The 23,363-nt window shown below is 35.4% G+C and overlaps 1 pseudogene; it reads left to right on the top strand.

The window, feature by feature from the left end:
• Window positions 1-12,539: 12,539 nt before the first annotated feature.
• LOC129269954 (COP9 signalosome complex subunit 3-like) lies at window positions 12,540-22,405 on the top strand (annotated as a pseudogene).
• Window positions 22,406-23,363: the final 958 nt, after the last annotated feature.

Genomic DNA, 23,363 nt, shown 5'->3' with positions numbered 1-23,363 from the left:
AGCCCGTTTCAATTATTCTTTTCTTCGCGGGAGTGCAGTTCGACCAATTTGTTGTGTTGGAACCATTGATCAGTATGAAGAGGTGCAAAACACGCGTTTACACTACCTCTCTCTCTCTCTCTCTCCCTCTCTCTCTCTCTACCTTAGGTATTGACTGACTGGAGCCCTATATCATATTGTTTGACGAGTATGACTCCTCAACTCGAGAACCACAAATTAATAATCAAACTCTTAACCCGTTGCGCCCCAATTTTCTGTAATGTACTTAATTCAAACGGGGGAGATTGGAAAGGTTAAAGGATAGGGCTAGGATCAAGTCCATATGACATCTGTGTCAACCCAAATAAAACATAATGCTTGTATAATGTTTTACATATTTTACCTTCCAGCTTCCTTACACGCGGACCAAATAAATGTCGTTTTTTTTACTTGAATTGCGAGGAGTCCCCAACACAAATAAGTCATATTAAACTGTCATAATATGCGTAAAGAATAACATCACTGTGAAGACCAAGGGCCCTTCCCCTATATCGATTTGAAAGCTAAAATATTGATCACTCCATCTCATTTATTGTATAAAACGAGTCTGACAATTCAACCCGAATCAACACCACCTTGTTTCCTCTCAACCTTATTCTATTCAAACGATGATCTAAAAGAATAACATTTTGTCATCGGAAAGTTTGTTTTATGCCATATATGCCATAGATCATTGTCACTAAAGTGAGTTAGCAGTGGCGCAAAGATGGTGGGCTTGGGGCGATTGCCTCCCCCATCATTTTTTTACGACCTAGAAAAAAAAAGTGAAAAGGAAAGAACAGGAAAGAGGCAAGGGGGAAATGATTATGATATTTTTCTAAATAAGTATGTAAAAATCTATCAAAAGTGGATTTTCATAATAAAAATGTCGAAAGTTTTACGCCATATCTGGCTTCCTCAAAATGTTTGGTTCATTACGCCGCTGTGAGTTAGTGATAATTTAGTTTGGAAGAAAAAGCCAACTCTCATGTATCTAACATTTTTACAAATTACGCTGCCAATTGGATGCAGCTTTTCTCATCATGAGCTAAGAAACGCATAATCATTTTTATCATGGGGAGCAAATCAAAATCATCAACATCATTGTCATCGTCATCACTGTATAGGTCATTGAGATAATGCGATTGGTATGCTTTCCTATAAATACATGGTGGGGGAATTTTTGTACTCTAATAATTTTCATAAGAAAATGTGTATCAAGATGCTCGTTAACAATGATGGACTTTATCTACAGGGAGAGGTTTTTTAACTATTGCTGATGGGAATCAAAATGTAGGGATGAACTCTGACTTGGTACCCGAGAACGGGTGATCATTTAAACTGCTAAAGTCTTGAGTGATTATACGAATAGCTTTCATAATCATATCTGATTGATACACGTCTGGCAAAACTCAAATACACACACACGCACACACTTTTTTTCAACATGTTTTTATTAAGGATTTCATTCAAATGGATTACATAAACTCCAGATAAATACAAAAAAATACAAATCTTCATTTTATATCAACAAGGATATGCAAAAAAGCCATATATATTTACCAAAAACTGAAGCAAATAAGGACGGAATGAAATTCCTTAAAAAATGTACTTTTATATCTAAAAAAAAAGAATAAAAAAAACTAACTAAACTGAGCCCCCAACCCTCTATGTATTTTAATAATAATTAGTATTGAATGACTACATGACAACACACGCTCACACACACACACACCATCACTTTCTTGGTGTCAATAGCCACGTATTAAAGGGATGGTCTGGGCTGAAAATATTTATTTCTTAATACATATAGTAGAATTCACTGAGCAAAATGCCGAAAATTTCATCAAAATCGGATAACAAATAATAAAGTTATTGAAGTTTATAGTTTAGCAATATTTTGTGAAAGCAGTCGTCATGAATATTCATTAGGTGGGCTGATGATGTCACATCCCCACTTTCCGTTCTCTTTTGTTATTACATAAAATCATATTTTTTTCATTATTTCATACTTGTGTGAATAATATGTCTCCCTTATAATTAAATAAGTTGCAGCAATAAATATCCAATGCACTAAATAAGTTGTCAATCCAATTTTTCTAGTTCTTGGAGGAAAAAATTTGAATAAACCTAATTATAATGAAATACAAAAGAACAAGTGGGGATGTGACATCATCAGCCCACCTAATGAATATTCATGACGACTGCCTTCACAAAATATTGCTAAACTTTAAAATTCAATAACTTTGTTATTTGTCATCCGATTTTGATGAAATTTTCGGCATTTTGCTCAGTGAATTCTACTCTATGTATCAGAATATGAATACTTTCAACCCGGACCATCCCTTTAACTCGACGTGTTCGCTGAATGAATACTGTGAAACGCCCTCTATTGTTATAGACATTATATACATTAGTCAACCACACCGAATTTTCAGGTTAGTTGTCAATCGTAATACTACCTCGTACAAATTATCTATACGTATAATGTTGGCAACCACATACATGACAATTCTTAATGGAGAGGAAAGTAACTCACAGATCTCTCCTTTTCATTCAAAAATAAGATATTTACGCACATCCACTTTTTCATTCTATTAAAGACACGTAAGACATTGGACATACAGTAGTCCATAAAACGTATTTTGCAAATAGAGGACCATTATCAAAATAGCTTACAGTAGCTTGCCACACACATACAAGAAACATGATGGTCATTGGTCATCATCATTTTCATCAGACACCACCACAAACCACCATCACCATCATCACCATTATCATCATTGTCGTCGTCGTCATCATCATCACAATGATCGTCATCATCATCATCATCATTACAATCACCATCATCATCATCTTCAACAAAACTTCAACATCATCATTGACATCATCATCATCATCATCACCATCACCATGCCATTACAATTAACATCACCAACTTCATCATCGTTAACAACATCATCGTCCTTTCAAATATATTATCATCGTCGTCACCATGACAACGAAGAGTCCACCACTATGAACATGATTAATTTGAAAATTGATGGTGTAGTTCACGCGTAATGACATTGACTTTTTTATCTCACTTCGATTCGCCCCTCCTTTTTAATCACGCAAATTAAAAAATACGATAGATCAGCGGTATTGTCACTGTCGTTTCCATGACCGCAAGGCATATATCAATATTTCAAATCTCCATTAGAGAGTAATGTCAAAATAAGTACATGATCTGTGCTTCCAAAGTTACAATACATTATTTAAAGCCAATGTCCCAATCATATCTATATATAATATTTCACTTTCGATCATAAAGTGTAGGCCTATAATGAGCATATTCTAACTATCTTTATATACATGTATATTTATATCGGTTTTTTTTTTTACAAATCGTGGTCATGGTGCTGTCTAGTCAAGATAATATAAGTTTACATTTGCAGAAAAGGGACAAAGACGCTTTATTGGAAAAGCAATTTTTTTTATATGATTGATCCTTTGATAATTACTGAATGTTGGGCTTTCATTAATTGATTTCATCTCCATCTTGTACTTTCCAATATCTGTAAATGAACTATGACTTTAGATTTATTTTCATAGCGTCATGCTTTAGTTCATAAGTTTCATCTCCATATCGAGGGAAATACATGTTTTTTTGGTGTTTTAATAATGCGTCCCTTCATTATTTAGTTTTATTTTAAATTGACCATGATAATGACATGAAAATGTTACAGTGTCACTGTTTCATGTATCCATGGAAACAATCGACCACATTGATGACGTTGATTTTATGTCATTCAAAGAAGGGATAATAAATCTCAAAACTAATTAGGTTAAATGCAATGAACTAGCTCGTGGTATAATGTCATATGGCATGTATGAATTATTTTGTCGATAACAAGATGAGGTTTGATATATATAGTCTATAGGAAACGCTTTCACACCACTTAAAATATACAGAGGCGTAATGAGCCAACAATTTTGAGGAGGCAAGATATGGTGCATCGGGCAAAATTTATAAAAAGTTGCGAGCGAGTGAAGCGATGGAGGTAAAAATATACACTTTTATCATAAAAATCTTTATTTTGTGATAGATTTTGACACAACATTTAGAAAATAATACTATATTTCACCCTTCTCCCTTTCTTTTTCTTTCCTTTTCTCTTTTTTTTTCTTGGTCGTGAAAATTTGGGGGAAGGGGCAAGCCCCCGCCCTGTGCGCCACTGAGTCTTCTTCATTTGTATATATACATGTATATCTCGGACAGTTTCGGATCAATGCAGCAGCAACGAACCCCTCTTCTTTCATTTTTTATGCTAAAATATATATTTAATATTGTTTTTCGTTTAGTGAAAAGGCCTAGTATACCTTTTTTCATTCACCATGCCCAGCTTGGTCGTTCCACTCTTTCGCAGCTGCCCCTTACCCTATAAATCCCTCATCCCCAAATGAATAAAATAATGATAATTATATTGAATACCATAAACCATTGTTCCAAAAGTACAATACTTCATCTATGGCTTCACTTCGTTTAAACGGTTCCATAACATTTGCGCCGGCGACAATTGCTCTGATGGAAAATCTGCACGTTAGCCAAACATATAAAATCTAACTTCCAAAACTGAATAAACCATTCATTATCTTTACATTATTCCGAACAAACAACTCTATTATAATCCCGACTCTAACCCTATGCCCTCTGAGACATTAAGACCGGACCAAATGTCGTAGGAGCAAAAGTCGTGTCACTGTTTAAACATGTTTACGTTCACGATGTTGCTGTTTGATTTAACTGGTATTTTCACAAACCAAAAAGGTTAAGGTAACCTGCCCCCTCTCTCAATAATCTTTCAAATGATATCAAATGCACATGGGAATTTGGAGCTTTTTTACCCAGAAGCGACCCACCCCCAATTCTCATGATTCTTTTCACCTACTTTGTTTTAAAATTTATAAGTTCGTAAAGCTGCTCTCATATAGGCTACTTATTCAGATCATCTCCTGATATGTATGATAAAATGTATTAATATGAAGAGGTATTTTATTGTCGAATTACGATAAGCCTTTTATTCAGAATATCAGGATGATATGAAGGAGTAAGAAACAAAGATTAATAATAAAAAAAACATTAAGGAAAAAGACAGACAGACTTATAAACAGAATAAACAAATAGTAAAGCAGTCAAACAATGAAGGAGGGAACTCAGGAAAGGAAAAGTAAGGATGATAAAAATAATATAAGAAAGGCAGGAAATAAGAAGGGGGTAGCCGAAAAAAGGGAAACTTAATGTTAAAGGCCTACTTACTTCCCCAGTAATCGGGTTTACACGGCTTCCTTGGTGACAAGACCTTAATTTTGACTTTATTCCATCCTTCCTCCTCCTTCTTAGATGATACTTCAGGTTGATCTTCCAGTTCTCCTCCCATCAGGGATCGCATCAGCTTGACCTCACCACCACCATCACTTGCCATCTCAAATAATTATGGGAAATTTTATATCAAAATGTTTCTTAATTACTACCACTGTGATTTTTATCATTCCTTGCTCTCTGTCATGTGATACGCATTTTTCGTCTTCCGAAGGGTTTTGTTTAGCCTAAATTCAATGAAAATCTTGATCCAAGTTACTCTTTATAACACGCCTATAAGAGAGGGCATTTGCTTGTTCTGTTTCAGAATTAAAATGAAATCCATGTTTTATTGCTCGAAATAGACATGAAATACTCCAAAAATTTGCTTTGCCCAATGATCGTGGGCCCTATCGACGAGGCTCTATCCATTTAATCGTTGAACGCCAATCAGGGTAGCAACAACTCCCATCTTTTAACGTCTTTTGGCCTGACGCGGTTGGGGTCTGAACCCCCGACCTCCCGGTTGTGAGACGGATGCTGTACCAACTGAGCCAACACACCGGTTGTGCGTGGAACTGTGGAATGCAAAAGCCCTTGGAATGCTTCGTTCTTTCAATATTCTGTGTCGAACTTTTGTCTCAGCTCATTGCTCGAACCTGCTGTGAAATCGCTTATACAAAGAAGTAAATAAAAAAATTCTTCAGACGACACAACACATAACCATCATGACTATCAGTTATAATGAAATAAAGTGGTTGTCTCCCCGTTATATCATAATTTACGCCAATTTTTAGCAAGGCCGGAGGAAAATTGCTCCCATGCATACTTAATCCATACTTATTTGGAGTGTCGATAGTAATTGGATGGGAAGAGTCAATTATAATTAAAACGAGTATATGTCGATGATATTTCGACGATGCCACTCCAGCTCTCTGCATCTGAGTCCGCAAAAAATGAGAGCCTATAAGAAGACCTGTTTTACCATGTTTATCATTCCTAACATAATGAATTATCTGATCATGGGTAGATTTCACGAATCTTGTAATTCACAAATGATATATACATTGTTATTCGCTTGCTGGTGGACTCAATAGCAACAACTCTTAACTCAACCAATTAGAACCAAGAATGTCAATGAACTGTCAGTAATGGAATTGTCAGTTTTAACAATAGCCATGCATGAAATTGTATCCAGGCTACTGATGAATCCACCTTCGATCGACTATTATTATTCAAGTTAACCAATATTAGTGAAATGACCAACGTGTAAACCTGAAAACGAAGGTATTAAAAAAGGGGAATCGTTGATGATTGATAATCAACGTCCTTTTCACTACGATTTAACAGGTTTGAGATCCCTAAAGAATATATAAATGAATAAAAATTGATGAAAGAGAATGTCCACACGAAATTCGTTTTAAATTCACTCAGGGATGAAAGTTTTCAGTAAACACCCAAGAATACTGCGATCGGTGCGAAAAAAAAATAAGAAAAGAAAAGAACAAGAAAAGAAAAGAAAAGAAAAAGAAAAAGCCTAAAAATATTAAAATAAACAAAAAAAATGGAACAAAAAGAAAAGGAAAGAGGTACAGAAAAAAGAGGAAAAAGGACAAAGAAAAAGAAAAATTAACAGAAAAGAAAACAAAAGGGAAAAATGGGAACAAATTTGAAGAAAAAAAGTAAAATAAAGATAAAAAAAGGATAAAGGGAAAAAATCTTTTCATCCTCTCAAACGAAGGCTCCAAATTAAGCAGTGGCAAAAGTAATCATTTTTTTACTGGTTGCCAACACCACAAGACAGAAGAAGGAGAAGAACCCCGTCGTTATACACCTATTAATATGATCCCCACAATGAAATTAGCATTGAAATATGTAGGTAATGACCGCCAAACCTTTGGCGGCTTAATTATTCCCTCTTCTGGTTTTCTTTCTTCTTTTTGCATAATCCCGAGTCTTTCCTTATTCATATACTGATCATTTCCTTTTTTGTACTGAATATCAATTTTAAGTGCATATGCCCCTTAAGTATTTAAGTGATGTAATTGTGTATTTAATTGTACCACTTTAATTTTTACATTGTCAATAACCTAACTGTCGTGATTGCAATGAGTTCAATAAACAAATAAATAAACCTTGTTTTAGGCAACTTGGAGAAAGTTTGTGATTTTACTGTATTCTGCGTGAGGCGAAAATCTGTAGGCCTAATCATGGTAATTGTGGATTTTTAAAGAATCTTTAAAGTCTCAAAGATACGACACATTTTCCGATGAATGACGCCGTTGCGAAAATACTGTCGTATATCTGCCAGGGGCCGCGGAACGGTTTTCAAAGTGGGGGGCTGAGCAAAAAGTGGAGGGGGGGGCCGACCATGCAAAAAATCACAATCATATGGTCATTTTTACGTATTTGTACACGGTTTTGGAAAAAAGTGAGGGCTGAAGCATCCGCGGCCCCGGTATCAATATCTTAGATTAATCAGACTGAGAAATCATGCTACAAACTGGTCATAATATTAATCAACAGTGCTGCTCCTAATTCATTACACATTTCCATGATATTTCTATCGAAATGGTAATTAATATGAAAGGAATAATGATGGAAAAAATTGTTTTATATTACATTATAGTCGACTAGATGGATTTCTTTTATAAATGCACCCGTTTTTGTCTCGCCTGCATAGCAGAGCGAGACTATAGGCGCCGCTTTTCCGACGGCGGCGGCGGCGGCGGCGTCAACATCAAATCTTAACCTAAGGTTAAGTTTTTGAAATGACATCATAACTTAGAAAGTATATGGACCTAGTTCATGAAACTTGGACATAAGGTTAATCAAGTATTAGTGAACATCCTGCCTGAGTTTCAGGTCACATGACTAAGGTCAAAGGTCATTTAGGGTCAATGAACTTTGGCCAAGTTGGGGGTATTTGTTCAATTACCATCATAACTTTGAAAATGTATGGATTTAGTTCATGAAACTTGGACATTAGGTTAATCAAGTACCACTGAATATCCTGTGCGAGTTTCAGGTCACATGACCATGGTCAATGGTCATTTAAGGTCAATGAACTTTGGCCGTGTTGGGGGCATATGTTAAATTACCATCCTAGCTCTGAAAGTTTATGGATCTAGTTCATAAAACTTGGACATAAGAGTAATCAAGTATCACTGAACATCCTGTACGAGTTTCAGGTCACATGACCATGGTCAAAGGTCATTAAAGGTCAATGGACTTTGGCCGTGTTGGGGGTATTTGTTGAATTACCATCCTAACTGTGAAAGTTTATGGATCTAGTTCATAAAACTTGGGATATAAGAGTAATCAAGCATCACTGAACATCCCTTGTGAGTTTCAGGTCACAAAACCAAGTCAAAGGTCAGTTAAGGTCAATAAACTTAGGCCATGTTGGGGTAATTGTTGAAGTGCCATCATAACTTTGAAAGTTTATGGATAGAGTGAATGAAATGTGGACATGGGTGTAGTTGACAGTCTTAAGTCTCCGTTCAAATGTCATTTATGGTCAATGAACGTGGTATTATGTCATTATATGAATGATGTTTTTGTGAATGATTATTTTATAGTAGTTTTCAAAGTTAGCACTGCTGCTATATTAAATTGCGTAATGCAGGCGAGACTGCCAGAGGCGTTCCACTTGTTATATAATGATTCTACTGAAAGAAAAACTGTCAAATTTCCATTCATTTCAGAAAACTACAGTCACAAAGCCGTGTATCAAAGACAAGCTCGCTGCTCAAAATAGCAATATTTCATTTGCTGTTATTAAGCCGAGCCTTGAAAATGAAACTCAGTAAAACTTGGAAACGAAAAAGCAATTTCAAATTATTTTTACTAAAGGAAAGAGAGCCATTTAGCATCCAAAAGTGCTGTGTCATTTTGTTCCGATAGATTAATTGATTAGCTAACCTTGACTTTGCTCTTCAATTTGGGTTTTAATTAACGTGCCAGCCAGAAATTCTACTCTGCATCTATATTCAGTAATATCTAGATGATATACGATGCTTTATCGTTTTTGAGGGGTGAGAGAAAAGTATAGGGACTTAAGCATGGGGTGGAGAATGTCTTTTCGAACATGGAGAAATAAGGAAAGCATGAAAGATTCTTAAACTCCCAGAATTGTGAATAAGTGAATCAAGGAAAAATCTATTTTAATGGAAAAAGATAATTTTATACAGAGAACAATTTGAAAAATAGATTCGAGTATTCTTCATGCCTAGATTTAAACTATAAGATTATTTTCGGTGTTAAATAAACACGTTTTACCTCGTCAGTTCATTAATTTGTTAGCGAGTTCATCGATCGATGAAAAAAAAGTAGCATTTCTTTCAATAGAAGTGCTAATATTATCAGGAAAACATGCATCAGCGCAGTGCAAAGAAATTGTGTAAAGGTGCCGTGGTGTGGCTCTCGCCTTTCAATCAGAGGGTCGTGTGTTCGAATCCCAGCTGGCCATAGGCGGCGGAAGCGGGGGGGACGTGTCCCCCTAAATTTGAGGTGGGGGACGATCCCCCCTAATTTTTTTTTTTTGCTTGTCAACAAATTTTGGTGGTCCCCCCTAAAATGTTTGGCTTCCGCTTAATGCAGCTGGCGCTAGTGTTTTCGCAAGAGGTTGATCTGCATTTGCCACTCTCCACCCAGGTGTTAATTGAGTTGGGTACCTGGTAGGATGCGAAAGTTATTGTATGTTTGAATTTCTAGGTGTTATATTGAGTAACACACTCTGTTGGGATGTTCACATTAATTTTATTTGTAATAAGGTTTCTCGTTTTATTGGAGTTCTAAATCGACTCAAATATGACTTGCCAAAACACATTTTATTTACTCTTTATAACGCTTTCATTTTATCACATTTGACCTATTGTAACTCAATATGGGGAAATACATATTCTTGCCATCTACACAAACTGTTTTTATTACAGAAAAAAGCTTTACGTATTTGCATGGGATCAGATTATAGAGCACCTACTTCGAAACTATTTAAGTCGTTAAGAACCCTTAAATTACAAGATATTAATAAACTACAGATTGCTTCTTTAATGCAGCGGTATCATACTGGAACCCTTTCTCCTCAATTAATGAATATGTTTTCTTTCAATTGTAATATACATAATCACTATACAAGGTCTTCACAAAAACTTCACAGATGGAATTACAAGAATGACTTATCTAAATTTTCACTGCGTCACACTGGTCCCACAATATGGAATAGTCTGAATCTTGAACAATTTAATATTACTTTTCATAATATTTTTAAAAAGCAATATAAAAATAAACTGATCCAAATTTACTAAGATCCTCATCGTACTATAATTTCCATTAGTTTTGCCTTATGTCTTGTTTTTTATGTTTTTTATGTTTCTGTTTTTGTTTTATTTGTTTTGTTCTTTTGCTACTTGCCGCATCCATATATTACAATTATTTTAAGAATTTATTTATTTTGGGTGTGTGCGTTTTAACAAGCCTTCTCATGGCTTTTTAGTACACTCCTGTTTCCCATTCATTTATCTCTCGTCTTGTTTTTATATTGTTTCAATGATTTGGCAATAATACTTTATCACTTTCGTCTGTATATATTTATGTTTCAATGATATGTTTTAATTGTTATTGTCTCTTTGTTTGTACATTGTATTTTTAATGAATTGGAAATAAATGCTGAATTGCTGAATTGCTGAATTTGCCAGCGCCTTTTGAGGCTGGGATGAAAGCAAGGAATGCTTTCCAGGGAGTGGAAATTGTGCACTTTCGTGCGGGATTGAAATGAATCCAATGACCGAGATAATAATATGCCATAAAGCGCTTTGAGCCGAATATGGGAAAAGAGCTATTTAAAACTTGCTATTATTATTTTCAGTCACTGTTCTTGCAAATATGTCTATCTGTTTTCTAAAATTCCCTTTTCTATCAGCAATCGGAGTGAGCGCCCGAAAACAAAATACTGGGACCCATCCCCATACCTACACTGTTAAAATAATTTAAACAACGCTGTTTACCATGTGAATCGCACAGTAGTTGTTTAAATACTTTAAACAAGTGTTTAAAATCTTACACAACAAAGTTTAAATTCAAAACCAAACCCAAGAAGAGAAGCAATCTTATTGGTAAAAGTAAAATGCCATGGGGAACAGTTAAAAAAAAAGTTTCATCAAAATCGGTTATGAAATAAGCGAGGTATGGACGTTTAAAAAGTCTTGTTGTACTTTCTATGGGGAGTTTCAAATGGAGAGTTGTCCACAAAATCAGCCATTTTGAAGCACGTTTGCCAATTGAGGATCCCCATAGAAAGTACAACAAGACTTTTTAAACGTCCATACCTCGTTTATTTCATAACCGATTTTGATGAAACTTTTTTTTTAATTGTTCCTCTCATTTTACTCTTCCCAGTAAGATTGCTTCTCTTCTTGAGTTTTGGTTTCCTTTAAGATTTTAAACACTTGTTTAAACTGTTTAAACAACTGCTGTGCGATTCACATAGTGAACAGCGTTGTTTAAAATTATTTTTAACATCGTATCCTCAGCATCTTCTCTGCATTGAATATAGTAGACATATCGCTTTGTGGAACAGCACTTGACCGGCGTTTGCGTCCTCAAGAACTTTTATTTTTCGAAAAAAAAATATCGTTAGCACTCATCAAAGGTCATTAACTTAAAAGACAAATTAAGAAGATAATTTTCCAATCTCCTTATTCACTACAAGCGACATATGCTAGCTTGTCGTAATAATGCTTTGTCATCATTGAGATCTAACATGTTAGGGGTTGGTTTAATGGGTTTGTTTGGTTTTATTCACGATTAAAAAAATACATAGATTGTAAACAAAATGTACATCACATGATCAAATGATTATATACAATAATTTAACTGAACAATGAATGTAAATTTTAAAAAAAATACAAAGTTGTATGTATTGCAGGGATAAACCCGTTTCAGATAGGACATAGGCTAAAGTAGCCAACTTGTTCTTCCCCGGCCCCGGGGTTCCTGGCTTAGGGGTGCATGAAATGGGAATGCCCAAACATAGCCTTTTCTCATTTTAATTTGTTATTATGTTTGATGAAATTATTTTCTCCATTCTGTAAATTTAGAGGGGGAAATTTGACGCCTGATAAGTAAGAGACGGGTTCAGTCGGTTCAGTGCCCTCCTGTGGAGCGAGAGGGCGCTAAACCACAAAAAAATCTCATTTTCAGCAATCATCATTCATACCACCAATCATGGCATCACAGTTAGAAGGATTTGTGAATTCTGTAGTTTCTCTCTCAACAGACGGTAAGATTTTAAATTCATGAAGGAACTGTGGTTTATTTTCTCCTATATTTATCGAATTGAGCTGGTATGAAGTTCAGAAATCGTACAACTACAAGATCGCAACAATTAATTGAAATTATTAGACATTGTCCCATACGCTGAGATCGGTGTTGGATTAAAATCATATTCTGACAATGACAGACAACGACCGGCCATATGCCGCCCAGTGCCAGGACGGCGGCTGTAGCGCCCCGGTCATGGATATTTCATGAAAACCAGCTCCATGAAATTCAAGAGAGAAGTCTCTGCTTCTGTCAGTGACCCACTAGAGACAAAAACAAAATATAAATAGGCACTTCAGTTGCACAAGCGATCGTGCGGACAGATCAGCTGGATTTTTGTATTGCAGTGAATGGCGAGCGCATATCTAACAGTAAAACACACAGTTCGCTCCACTCGTCACTTCGGTCGAGTGCTGGAGTGGCATCCGGAATGGCTCGAAAAAACAGTCAGTTTCTTCCTTTATTTCGCTGATTTTGCACAGTGTAGCGATGTCACAAAACGCACAGCGGGCGAAAATCATATCTGCCACTGTATAATTGATGCTTTTAAATCCGCTTCAATCGAAGCGATACAAACTTCAAAATTATTTTAGAGCACATATTTATCAAGAATAAATACCTTATTTTCATATCATCCCCATTATTTTGTATTTTGATGATTTTTCCTCAACGAAATTTCGACTTTTTTGACATCGTTTCGACCTTTCGACGATGTTCGCCAATCCGCCATTTTGGATTTGAGGATTGTGGGGTAGCTGTAGATATAGGTTAATTTGGGTATTTTCCGTATTTTTGAGGGAATTATGGGTACCGGAAATGGAAAGAGGAAGATTTTTTACATCGGATATCATAGATTTCTGTGTAATTTTTGTCGGGGAAACCTTTCGAAATCCGACGTAATCTTGAATTATATGCCAGAAATCCTGAAAAAAGTGAGTTTTTATGGAAATATATCTGATATATGGACCCTCAGAAGAAAAACAAAGGCAAAGTGTTGTTCATAAAGTTATATTTAATGCAAAAATGTTGACATTTTTTCATCAAGTTACTGCGCCTTCCTGCGCAAAGCAATTTTATAAGGGCATCACCAAGGGCTATTTTGTAGGAAATCGATCGTCTTAAATGGCATTAACCTTGTTATTTAGGGCTGTTTTCTGGCCTGTAATTGTTGGTATCAATACTGTCATGAAAATTTAGACTTATTTTGATTACATTTTATAAAAAAATGAATGTTGTTGAATATTATATTTAAGAAATAAATTTGTTGACATAAAACGTTTTGTAGATGTAATTATTATTTTACCCGTGATGATAATAGAAGGGGCTGACCCTTGATTTTCACCATATATTGTGCGCATGCGCACTACGTTTCGGACCGCTCTATTTTATTTATGGGGATGAATGTTATGCTATAGTGAGAGGGAGTGAGAGAGTGTATGGTAATATCACTTTTCTTTGAGGGATTTTGATAAATAATGCAAAAATGTCAGATTTGTCAAGGTAAACATGGAATACAATGTGTGTTAGTAATTCAAAACATTTCAAGTAGCCTTAGTGAATTTTTATCAGATTAAATGAGGTGATCCCCATTTTTTTAAAGGGGGGGGGTTGATGACATATTGCACAATATAACATTTCAATACAGAATAGAATTGGGGGCTTTAAATATTGTATTATGTATGAAAATTGTCCAGAAATAAGCCTTCAATTTCAACTTTCTCACTTATGTCTATACTACTATTTCTAATTTTAACACAACACATGCTCAGTCCATTTCTTTACACCCATGCATGCACCAATCACCCTTAAACCTCATTCTAATCTGCTTCTTGGCTTTCACCATTGCTTCCGGTATGCTTCAAAATCATCCTTTGCTGACATCTTGTATGCACATCTCCCACACCATCTTCATCTTGCTTTTACAATGTAATCTCTCTTTTTTTGTCTTGTCTTGGAATTCACAATCTCTATAATTACACATCACAATTTCCACAAAATACTCATTCGCTGTCACCCCTCCTTATTCACAAGCAGTGCTTGCTCCTCAGAAATTAAATCATTCCCATTCTCCAGAGTTAACTGAATTAACTAAAGGTCAAGTACTAGTTTAACAGAAGGAAAATTGGTCAAGATGAGTGTGCCCAATGGTTACATTTTGAGCAAATGGGGGCCTGATCGAATCTTGTAACCGGCTACCCAGAGTGGTTCATCATCAAATACTGATGACGGGGCAATATATGGTACAGCTACAAGCTCCTGGAAGACATGGAGAAAGAAGACTTGGAATTAACAATTTAGAAACATAAACATAAAGATCAAATATTTAAAAATGATAGATGTATGATAGACCTAAGTTAGATGTATCATGTATATGACTGGTAATCTGGTATTACTCCACACACTACATGTATAATATCAATAATCATGCAAATTAAGTACTCATTAAGCAGATATATATGCATAATTAATGAGTACTTAATTTGCATTATTGCTCACTCTTGTCTTAATTACTAGGAATATCTAAAATTGAGGATATATTGCACAAGATTATTTAGAACTTCTCTGAAATTCATTACAACTTCCACATACCAACAGTAACATCGCATAAATGAATCCTAATTATGCATAACTAAGTTACTAATTTGCATATTAACTCAAACTAATAAAGTAAAATCATGCAAATTTATCATTTTGAGTAAAGCTGGCCTTTGCAAATCATTATAGGGACACAATTTTTTGTTTAACAGCCATTTTATGCAATTTTTAAATGTTCTCCCATAGAATAACATTTGACAGGTACTTTTTCGTATATTCGCATAATTAATTAGGGCTAATTAACATATAACATATAAACGTTAAAAAAACGTAACCTTATTTTGTAGAGGAGATCATACCGATCAAAATGAGGTGCAGCTTGATATGGTTTGCATACATTTTAATTTTTTGTGTGACATCCCTACACAGTGGTAAATTGTCCATACTTAGACTGTGTACAACAGAAAGGCCGTCTCCGCACAGCGATTCAGAGACCGCTGATATTGGTCAATCACGCAGATCATGTCATCTTCGAGATAGGCTGCAGAGCCCTTTGAAGATTACAGCAGATGATGATGATGACTACGTGGTTGCCGAAATAATCTTCTTTGGACTGCGTGCGGAAGTATCGATAGCGATAACGATATCCGGTCACATTGTCTATGCTGGAAATGGTCTTGGTTCGTGATCGGGTCGCTCCAGTATCGATCGAAAATTATCGAGACTCGGCAATTTCATGCACATTCACACGATGCTCCGAAACCTGGAAATCAATTGACTTTGTACATGTTGTGATAGACTCTATGAACTTACGAACACGATGCCACATCGATGCTAATTCATAAGATTTTAAGCAAGAAGTAATAAAAATTTGCTTACCTATGTGGTATCGTTGAGAAAACAGATCTTCCGAGAATACCTTTCATAATTCATATAAAATATAGGAAAGTGGAATTCTAGGTCAATTTTGGTATGAGGTGACAGAGTATTGCAGACTTGTTTTGATGCAATACTGTGTGGGGCACTTCACGCACTTGGACTCTTTGGAGGCTTGCACTGCGCTAGACCAAAAGCTTCGGTCTCTGTTATGTTGGTTGTTCAGCTGAACTCCGTTGGCTTCACTCACCAAATACAGAGACCGAAGTTCTAGCGCGATCTGTACAGGGGACTCAATGGCCATATGTTTATGTACTTAAGATCGGATAAAACGCCTTTTAAACGGGGAAGTGAATTTGCGCGACAGCCGAGGTAAGTCACTGTTTTTGTTCCTTTTAACTTGATTTTTCTCCGTTTTTGGGCAATTAATGCCAAGAGGGAATATTAATTTGCATTTTGGTCGCGTTAATTTTCAAAATTTTTATTCATTAAAGACAAAAATTGAAGAGCCCCGACGGGGGGATTTCGCATTGCAAGTCCCCTAATGGTGGCTGCACGCTAGCGAGCCGTCTGTGTACGAGGAGAATAAAAAAAAAAAAATGTTAAAAAACTCCTCGAAACAGACGGCTGCCAGCTGTCTAGCACTGCGCATGCTTACTATATTTTGCTTACTATATTTTCATTCATAATTGGCTTGCGGCAGTGGCTGGATGACGTCACCTATGGGGTTTTTCCACCAGTCATATTTTATAAGACATGATTTTCGGGTACATGTACCTGGGTACCTGCCAGAAAATTACCACGAGTACCCGAAGACCAAAATACCCGAAAGTCCCAGGCCTAATTACGAATATAATCATCTCGCAAGTTTCTTGATATAGGCCTATGTAATGGAAAATATAAGATTTTTATTCCAAACGGACAGGGTCCACTTCATTGTCATGCTTCTAATGCAGTTAGAACATACAATTATGTGAGCGAGCTATTCACGTTCGTTCATCAATGTCTGCCACGACCGCTGCAATGCATATTGGATACTTCAGTCAATCGCATGCTGCGAAACCAGACGAAGTCTCAGCGGAGCATACCCTGACCAAAATAAACTGATTTGGGGGGTCTAACTCTTGCCATGTTTCACGGCCAGTGAATACAGCATACATTCTAACTTGAATTATATCCATACATCTCTTCGCTCAGCTTTCATCTACATTTCTTATTCCCTCATAATTTTGTCTTATTTTGTGACAGGTAATTATGCTCAGCTTTGTGAGGAGGTGACTAAATGTTTGGAATTATTGAGGAAGAATGCAGCTTACCTGGATACAGTGTTAGAGACCTTGGATCCACAGCTTCATTCTATAGGAGTCTTGGCCATCCTGTAAGTAACACTGTACACTGGATTAGGTTCAGTTATGGCGAGACAAAGCTCAGCATAGCCATGTTCAGACGTGGCACAACAACTCCTCTTTATGTTAATGAACATGCATTAACAAGTCAACTCCCCAAAATAAGAGATTTCTGTCCAAGATGCGTGGACAAGCCCATTGAATCACTTTCTTTATTAGATTTCTAAAACTCTAATTGACCCCCATACTTTGTGCAGGCAGGGGGTGACAAAAAAAAATTTCTCTTGTCTCTTCCTACGTTCTATTGACTTTGTATAAAATAGACTTGATCTTTTAGGCTCATCAAGCTGTTTTCCAGTACTTAGTATTTGGAAATAGTGCTGGGAGAAGACTCTCTCTCTTTAAATAATTTTCAAATACATCTACATGTTTCATTTTGAAACAAGTTTTTTTAAAGAAATGAAATGAAATCTCAATATCATTGTCATAATTTGTTTGAGATTTGTTAAGGATTAGTCAAAATAATTCTCATTGAAGAAAGGGGTTCAGGATATCTCTGTTAAACCATGGACGCTGTTTCATTTTGACAAAAACCACTATAAAAACACCCAGTATTATACAATGAAACCTCATATACAAACACCCAAGGGAGAAATGAAAAAGCAAACCTTATGAGCAAACAGCCTTTATGAACAGGTTTTGTAATATATGGGTCAATTGGTAGACTTATTCAAGAGAAACCAAACTTGTGGTCTTTATATACAGGTGGTCACTAGAACAGGTTTGTCCATATGTGACCTACCACCCCAAAACCACCAATAAGTCACCAGGTAAGGTTCTCTGTCAAATAGCCAAAATAGAAATTTAGTCTCCAAAATCCAAAAATTAAAAAGATAGCTTATCTGAAAGAGCGATTCTTCTTCCTCATACTGTGAAAATTTGAAGCCGTGAAGTTGAATAAAAGAAAAGATACAAGAGTTTCTTGGACACCACTTTTTCAGACTGCTTGGAAGTTTCACTGAGATTACACAGTATGCACATCTCATGCTTGAGTGAACCCCAAACTTAAAACCTTGTTTTCTCTTTTTTTTTTCAGCTCTTACTGAATTTCCTCTGCATTCAATCAAGTACTTGTAATGGCTACTGTTGGTCAATTTTAACATATCATATATTATTTCAAAACTTAGGAAATGAATTTTCAAGATCAATAAAAATCTCAACATTCATTTTGGACACCTTATTGTTGGTTCGGGGTGGCAGGTCACATATTTGCTTATAATTTCTCTTTATAGTCATAAAGTTAAATAGACACACAATTTTCTTAGTCATGCATTAAAGATTGATGTTTTGTTATTTATATTTTTGTCCTTCACAGTAATGTTAAATTTCAAGCAGCCTCATCACCATCAGCGACTGAGTTTGAGACACTCTTCTCACAGACCCAGCTTTTCTTTTCAACATGCAATGGGGAGCAAGTCAGGTTCACAACAGAAAGTTGTAAGTATATTTTACATGAACATTTTTTTTAATCAAAATTAGACTTTAACTGCTTTTAGTTTTGGATTTTTATAACCATTTACCCAATTCTAGCCACCGGGTTTACAAAGAAAAAGAACAACTTTAATCTTTTCACACATTCACAATTATATTATAGAAATCCCACAGGCTTTTTGCACCACCCAGCAGCTTGAAATCAAGTACAACCATGTGTTTTTCTATATTCTCTCAATGGCTTATGGTCCAAATAACTGGGTCAATCTGTTTATTTAATCCATCTTTCTCTTGATACAGACATAGTTCTAATTCTGTAAGAAATCAAAATCCTTGCCAAAACTTCTTTTACTTTTCTTCTTCATATTAAAGGAACCAATATCTTTCTATTTTGTAGAGTGTTACTTATTTGAATTTGTCTCCCTGATATAGACTCTGAATGAGTTACATAATAGAAGATATGTTTAGAAATTCTATAGTCACAAAATGGCTTATTTTTAACTTCCATTGAATTGCCGATTGTAAGGATTTTGTATTCCAACATTCGGGGTATCACCATATTACGTAGTGCTGTCAAGGATTGGCTAATTTTGAGAATGGAGTAATGTTTCATGTATTTGTTCTCTCTCTTTTAGATGCATCTCTTGCACACCATCTTACCAAGGGTTTAATCCAGAGAAACCAAGCTATCCGAGGTATCACCATCTTACATAGTGCCATCTCAAGGATCCAGATACATCCTGGTCAGCTGACGTCAATACATGCAGACCTCTGTCAGGTAAGTCTTCTACATGTAGGTTCAAAATCTTCAAGGGCCTTGACAACCCGTCATATATTTTCTTTAGATAGAGTCAGATGTAGGATATGTGAATTACTTTTATTTGATTCTTTAATATGCTCCATTTTTTTCATCTATTTATCTTTGATGCATTACCAGAATTCTTATCCATATCTTGTTTGTCTGTTTATAGCTCTGTCTAAAAGCCAAATGTATGAAGCCTGCATTACCAGTTCTTGACTCAGACATTACAGAAATTAGCAAAGAGGTAAGTTATGATGATAATCTATTACAGGTTCAAGAATTTTTAACTTTCTTTTTGTCTCTTTATCCCCCCCCCCCCCTTTGGGCCTCAATACTGCATATTTCATGGTAAATGCTGCTTTCTCAGAAAATTAAATCACTGCACATGTGTTTATCAGAAAAAAGAGAGAAAAAATTTACTTTTATTTTCTAAATATTTAATGATGATAGTGTTTACAATGGAACACCTGGTTGAGTACAAAGCTGTGCATGTGATGCCATCTTTGTTCTCAGGATAATATTCCTGTACAATCAGAATCATTGGATTTGCTTTGCATGGTTAAAAACTATCATCATTGCCAAACCAGTGTACTGAAACTTTGCAGTTTGCAGATGTCCCAATCACTCTTAAGTTGGAGGGAAGCATCTCAATATTGACCTTTGTAGGCTCTTGTTTTAATATGAATTTCCTAGTATTCTTAGTGATTTTACTGTATTTCCCATGTTGGAAAATTATTTTCTATTAAAAATATGTCACCATACTTTATTTCAAATAGTAACTTCTCTTCAGAGTATTTCAGTTGTTCTCTTCCAAGGATTTGATTAAACTGTATGTTTTCCTGATATCTGTCTTTCTGGTTACTAGGGAGGCCATTTTGACTCAACACATTTTTTGTGTTACTATTACTATGGTGGTATGATCTACACAGCACTCAAGAACTGGGACAGAGCTGGATACTTCTTTGAAGTGGTGAGCAAGAACATAATATAAATTGAAACAATGTTTTAATAGAGTAACACATTTGCATAAACACATTGTATAGGATGGGTTAAAATAATTTGATCTTTCATATTTCAAATTATATATGTTTGTATTATTCATATTTTTGTCTATCAATTTATTTATTAGTTCAAGTGTCTACAGGGGCTGAGCTGAAAGTGGGGGAGGTGTGGGGGCTGACCATGCTAAAAGTAGAACCAGATGCCCATATTTAGGTTTCTTAGGTTTCTGTAGACATTGCTTTTGGCCAGAACCGTCTCCCACCAACCCCCCTCCCCCCCCCCCCCCCGGTTCGTTTCAGTGGCCCCTGCTAGATATTAGGAGTTTACTTTTTATAACCTTCACTCATTTTATAAGTGAGTTGTTACCTCAAAAATAAATTTAAGGAAAATTAGAGCTTAAAAAAAAAAAAAGGATTACCTATATTAAGAGCTTGGAAGGGAGTCCTGAGGCCCGTCTTACAAAGAGTTGCGATTGATCCGATCCATCGCAACTATGGAAAGCCAGCAAAGTCAACATATAAAATGCATGTTTGTTAAAAAAAAATTCAAGATATGAATGTATATCCATAAATTCATTGATTTCTTGACAATTTGGTATTTTACAAATTTCCTGTATAAAAAATAATGACACTGATGGATTTCCATAGAGTTACGATTGATTGGATCAATCGTAACTCTTTGCAAGATGGGCCCCTGATCTACAGTACATCCCATTAAATTAAATTCAACTGTTCTTGGGTGCAATTTTTAAAAGTATTTTTTTATACGAGTGTTATTCATGCTGATCCTTTTCATTATGGGTTACAGCAGTTAAACACTTTATAATGATTGTTTTCTTTAGATCCCCCCTCTCTCTCTCTCTGTCTATCTCTTTCTATCTATCTATCTGTCTCTTTCTATCTGTTTGTCTTTGTCTCTCTGTCTCTTTCAGGGTTCCCAGCCAATCAAGGAAAATTATTTCACTTCTTTTCCAGTCAGGGAAAATCAGGGAATTTGAATTTAAAAATACCTCAAATCAGGGGAAAATGCCTCATATGAGGGAAAAATCAAGGAATTTAAATCAGCCCAAAAGTCAAAAGCATGGTAGTCAGTCAGACTCTGTTATATTTTGTTGCATATCAAAACAACATCCATCAAATGACTGGTTATGGTGGTACTAATTAGTTTTATATTATTGTTTTTATACCAAAAATACATGTACATGTAATTCACTGCAACAACTTAAAAAACATGTGAATCTGGGAATTGGTTTAAATAATTATCAGGGAATTTTTAAACTTCACCAGGGAAATATCAGGGAATTTTGTTTTCTTGAAAAGCTTGGATCCCCGTCTTTCTTCCTCTTGCTGTCCCTTGCCATCTCTTATGTACCTGCCCCCACCTTCACTTTTTGTATGCTCCTGATTCTTATTCAAAGTAGTAACCAATCACTCATATGTTTGCAGGCAATCACAACACCCTCTATGGCTGTGAGTCATATCATGTTAGAAGCATACAAGAAGTTCATCCTAGTCTGTCTGATTCAACATGGCAAGGTTCCTAACCTACCCAAGTACACATCTCAAGTAGTCAACAGATTCATTAAGGTTGGTATGGATTTAAATTCCAATACAGACCACTGCATTTTCTTTGGTAAAATTGAGTGGTCCAAATTAGCTCTTTATTGAAGTGTAGATATAGTTGTATTATTTATTGAACAGAAATTTTATCAGATATTCAATCGTTGCCATGATTTCCTTCCATTCCAATACACTTAAGTATGATCAATATAATTTAGATCAATTATTTAAAGAGGAATGGTTAAAAGTTTCAAGATGCTGTCCAATTTTAGTTGTTATCATAGCTGTAATGTTTGAACCCCAGAAAGTATGTGATACTTTGTCTCATCACCTGAAATCATTCATGAGATGATTATAAGCTTTATATTTCATATATGAAATCACTTAATAGACAAACAAAATATTCATACTTCTCTTTGAGAAAGAATATGCTGTAAAATCAAGAATACTTTTCAAAATGCCCTCAATGTTTGCTTTACAGCCCCACCCCTCTCCTTCCCTTGGTCTTTTTGCATCAAAATAGCTCAGCCATATTGAGTGTCAAAGGTTTCTTTCCAAAAGTCTACCATGTCTTGTATACTGTTCGATTTTCAAACACCTGTAGTAAACAGAAGGTTCTATACACATATTCAGTCATAGAGTGTGTACAAATTGAAAACATTTATAGCCTTCTTGATTCAATTCCTTGTACAAAAACCAATTCAGAACATATGTGAGCTTCCCCTTTTTCATGATTTTTTTTCTTATTTGATTGTACTTGTTTTTGCTGATAGTGCTAACGGATTATTTCAAAGTCTGAAGTTTTTGTAAATAAAATGGTATTAGTGACTAACCTGTATATCAAATACTAGGTTTAATTTACTTTCTCACACTTTACTCATAAATGTCCAGATATTTAAATGAAAATTAGTCTGCTTCTCAGGTAACATCCACAAGAAGAGTTGGAAGCTTCTAATCTTGCTCACTTGCTTAGAATTGTATGAAATAGCTTTTGGGAATTTTCTATCAATAAAAAAACAAGCATGACATTGGATGTGTATATAGATTAAAACTTTGTATTTTTTTGTTCT

Source organism: Lytechinus pictus, chromosome 10, assembly GCF_037042905.1.
Source record: "Lytechinus pictus isolate F3 Inbred chromosome 10, Lp3.0, whole genome shotgun sequence".
Lineage (NCBI taxonomy): Eukaryota > Metazoa > Echinodermata > Echinoidea > Temnopleuroida > Toxopneustidae > Lytechinus > Lytechinus pictus.
This window is presented reverse-complemented; position numbering and strand designations above follow the sequence as displayed.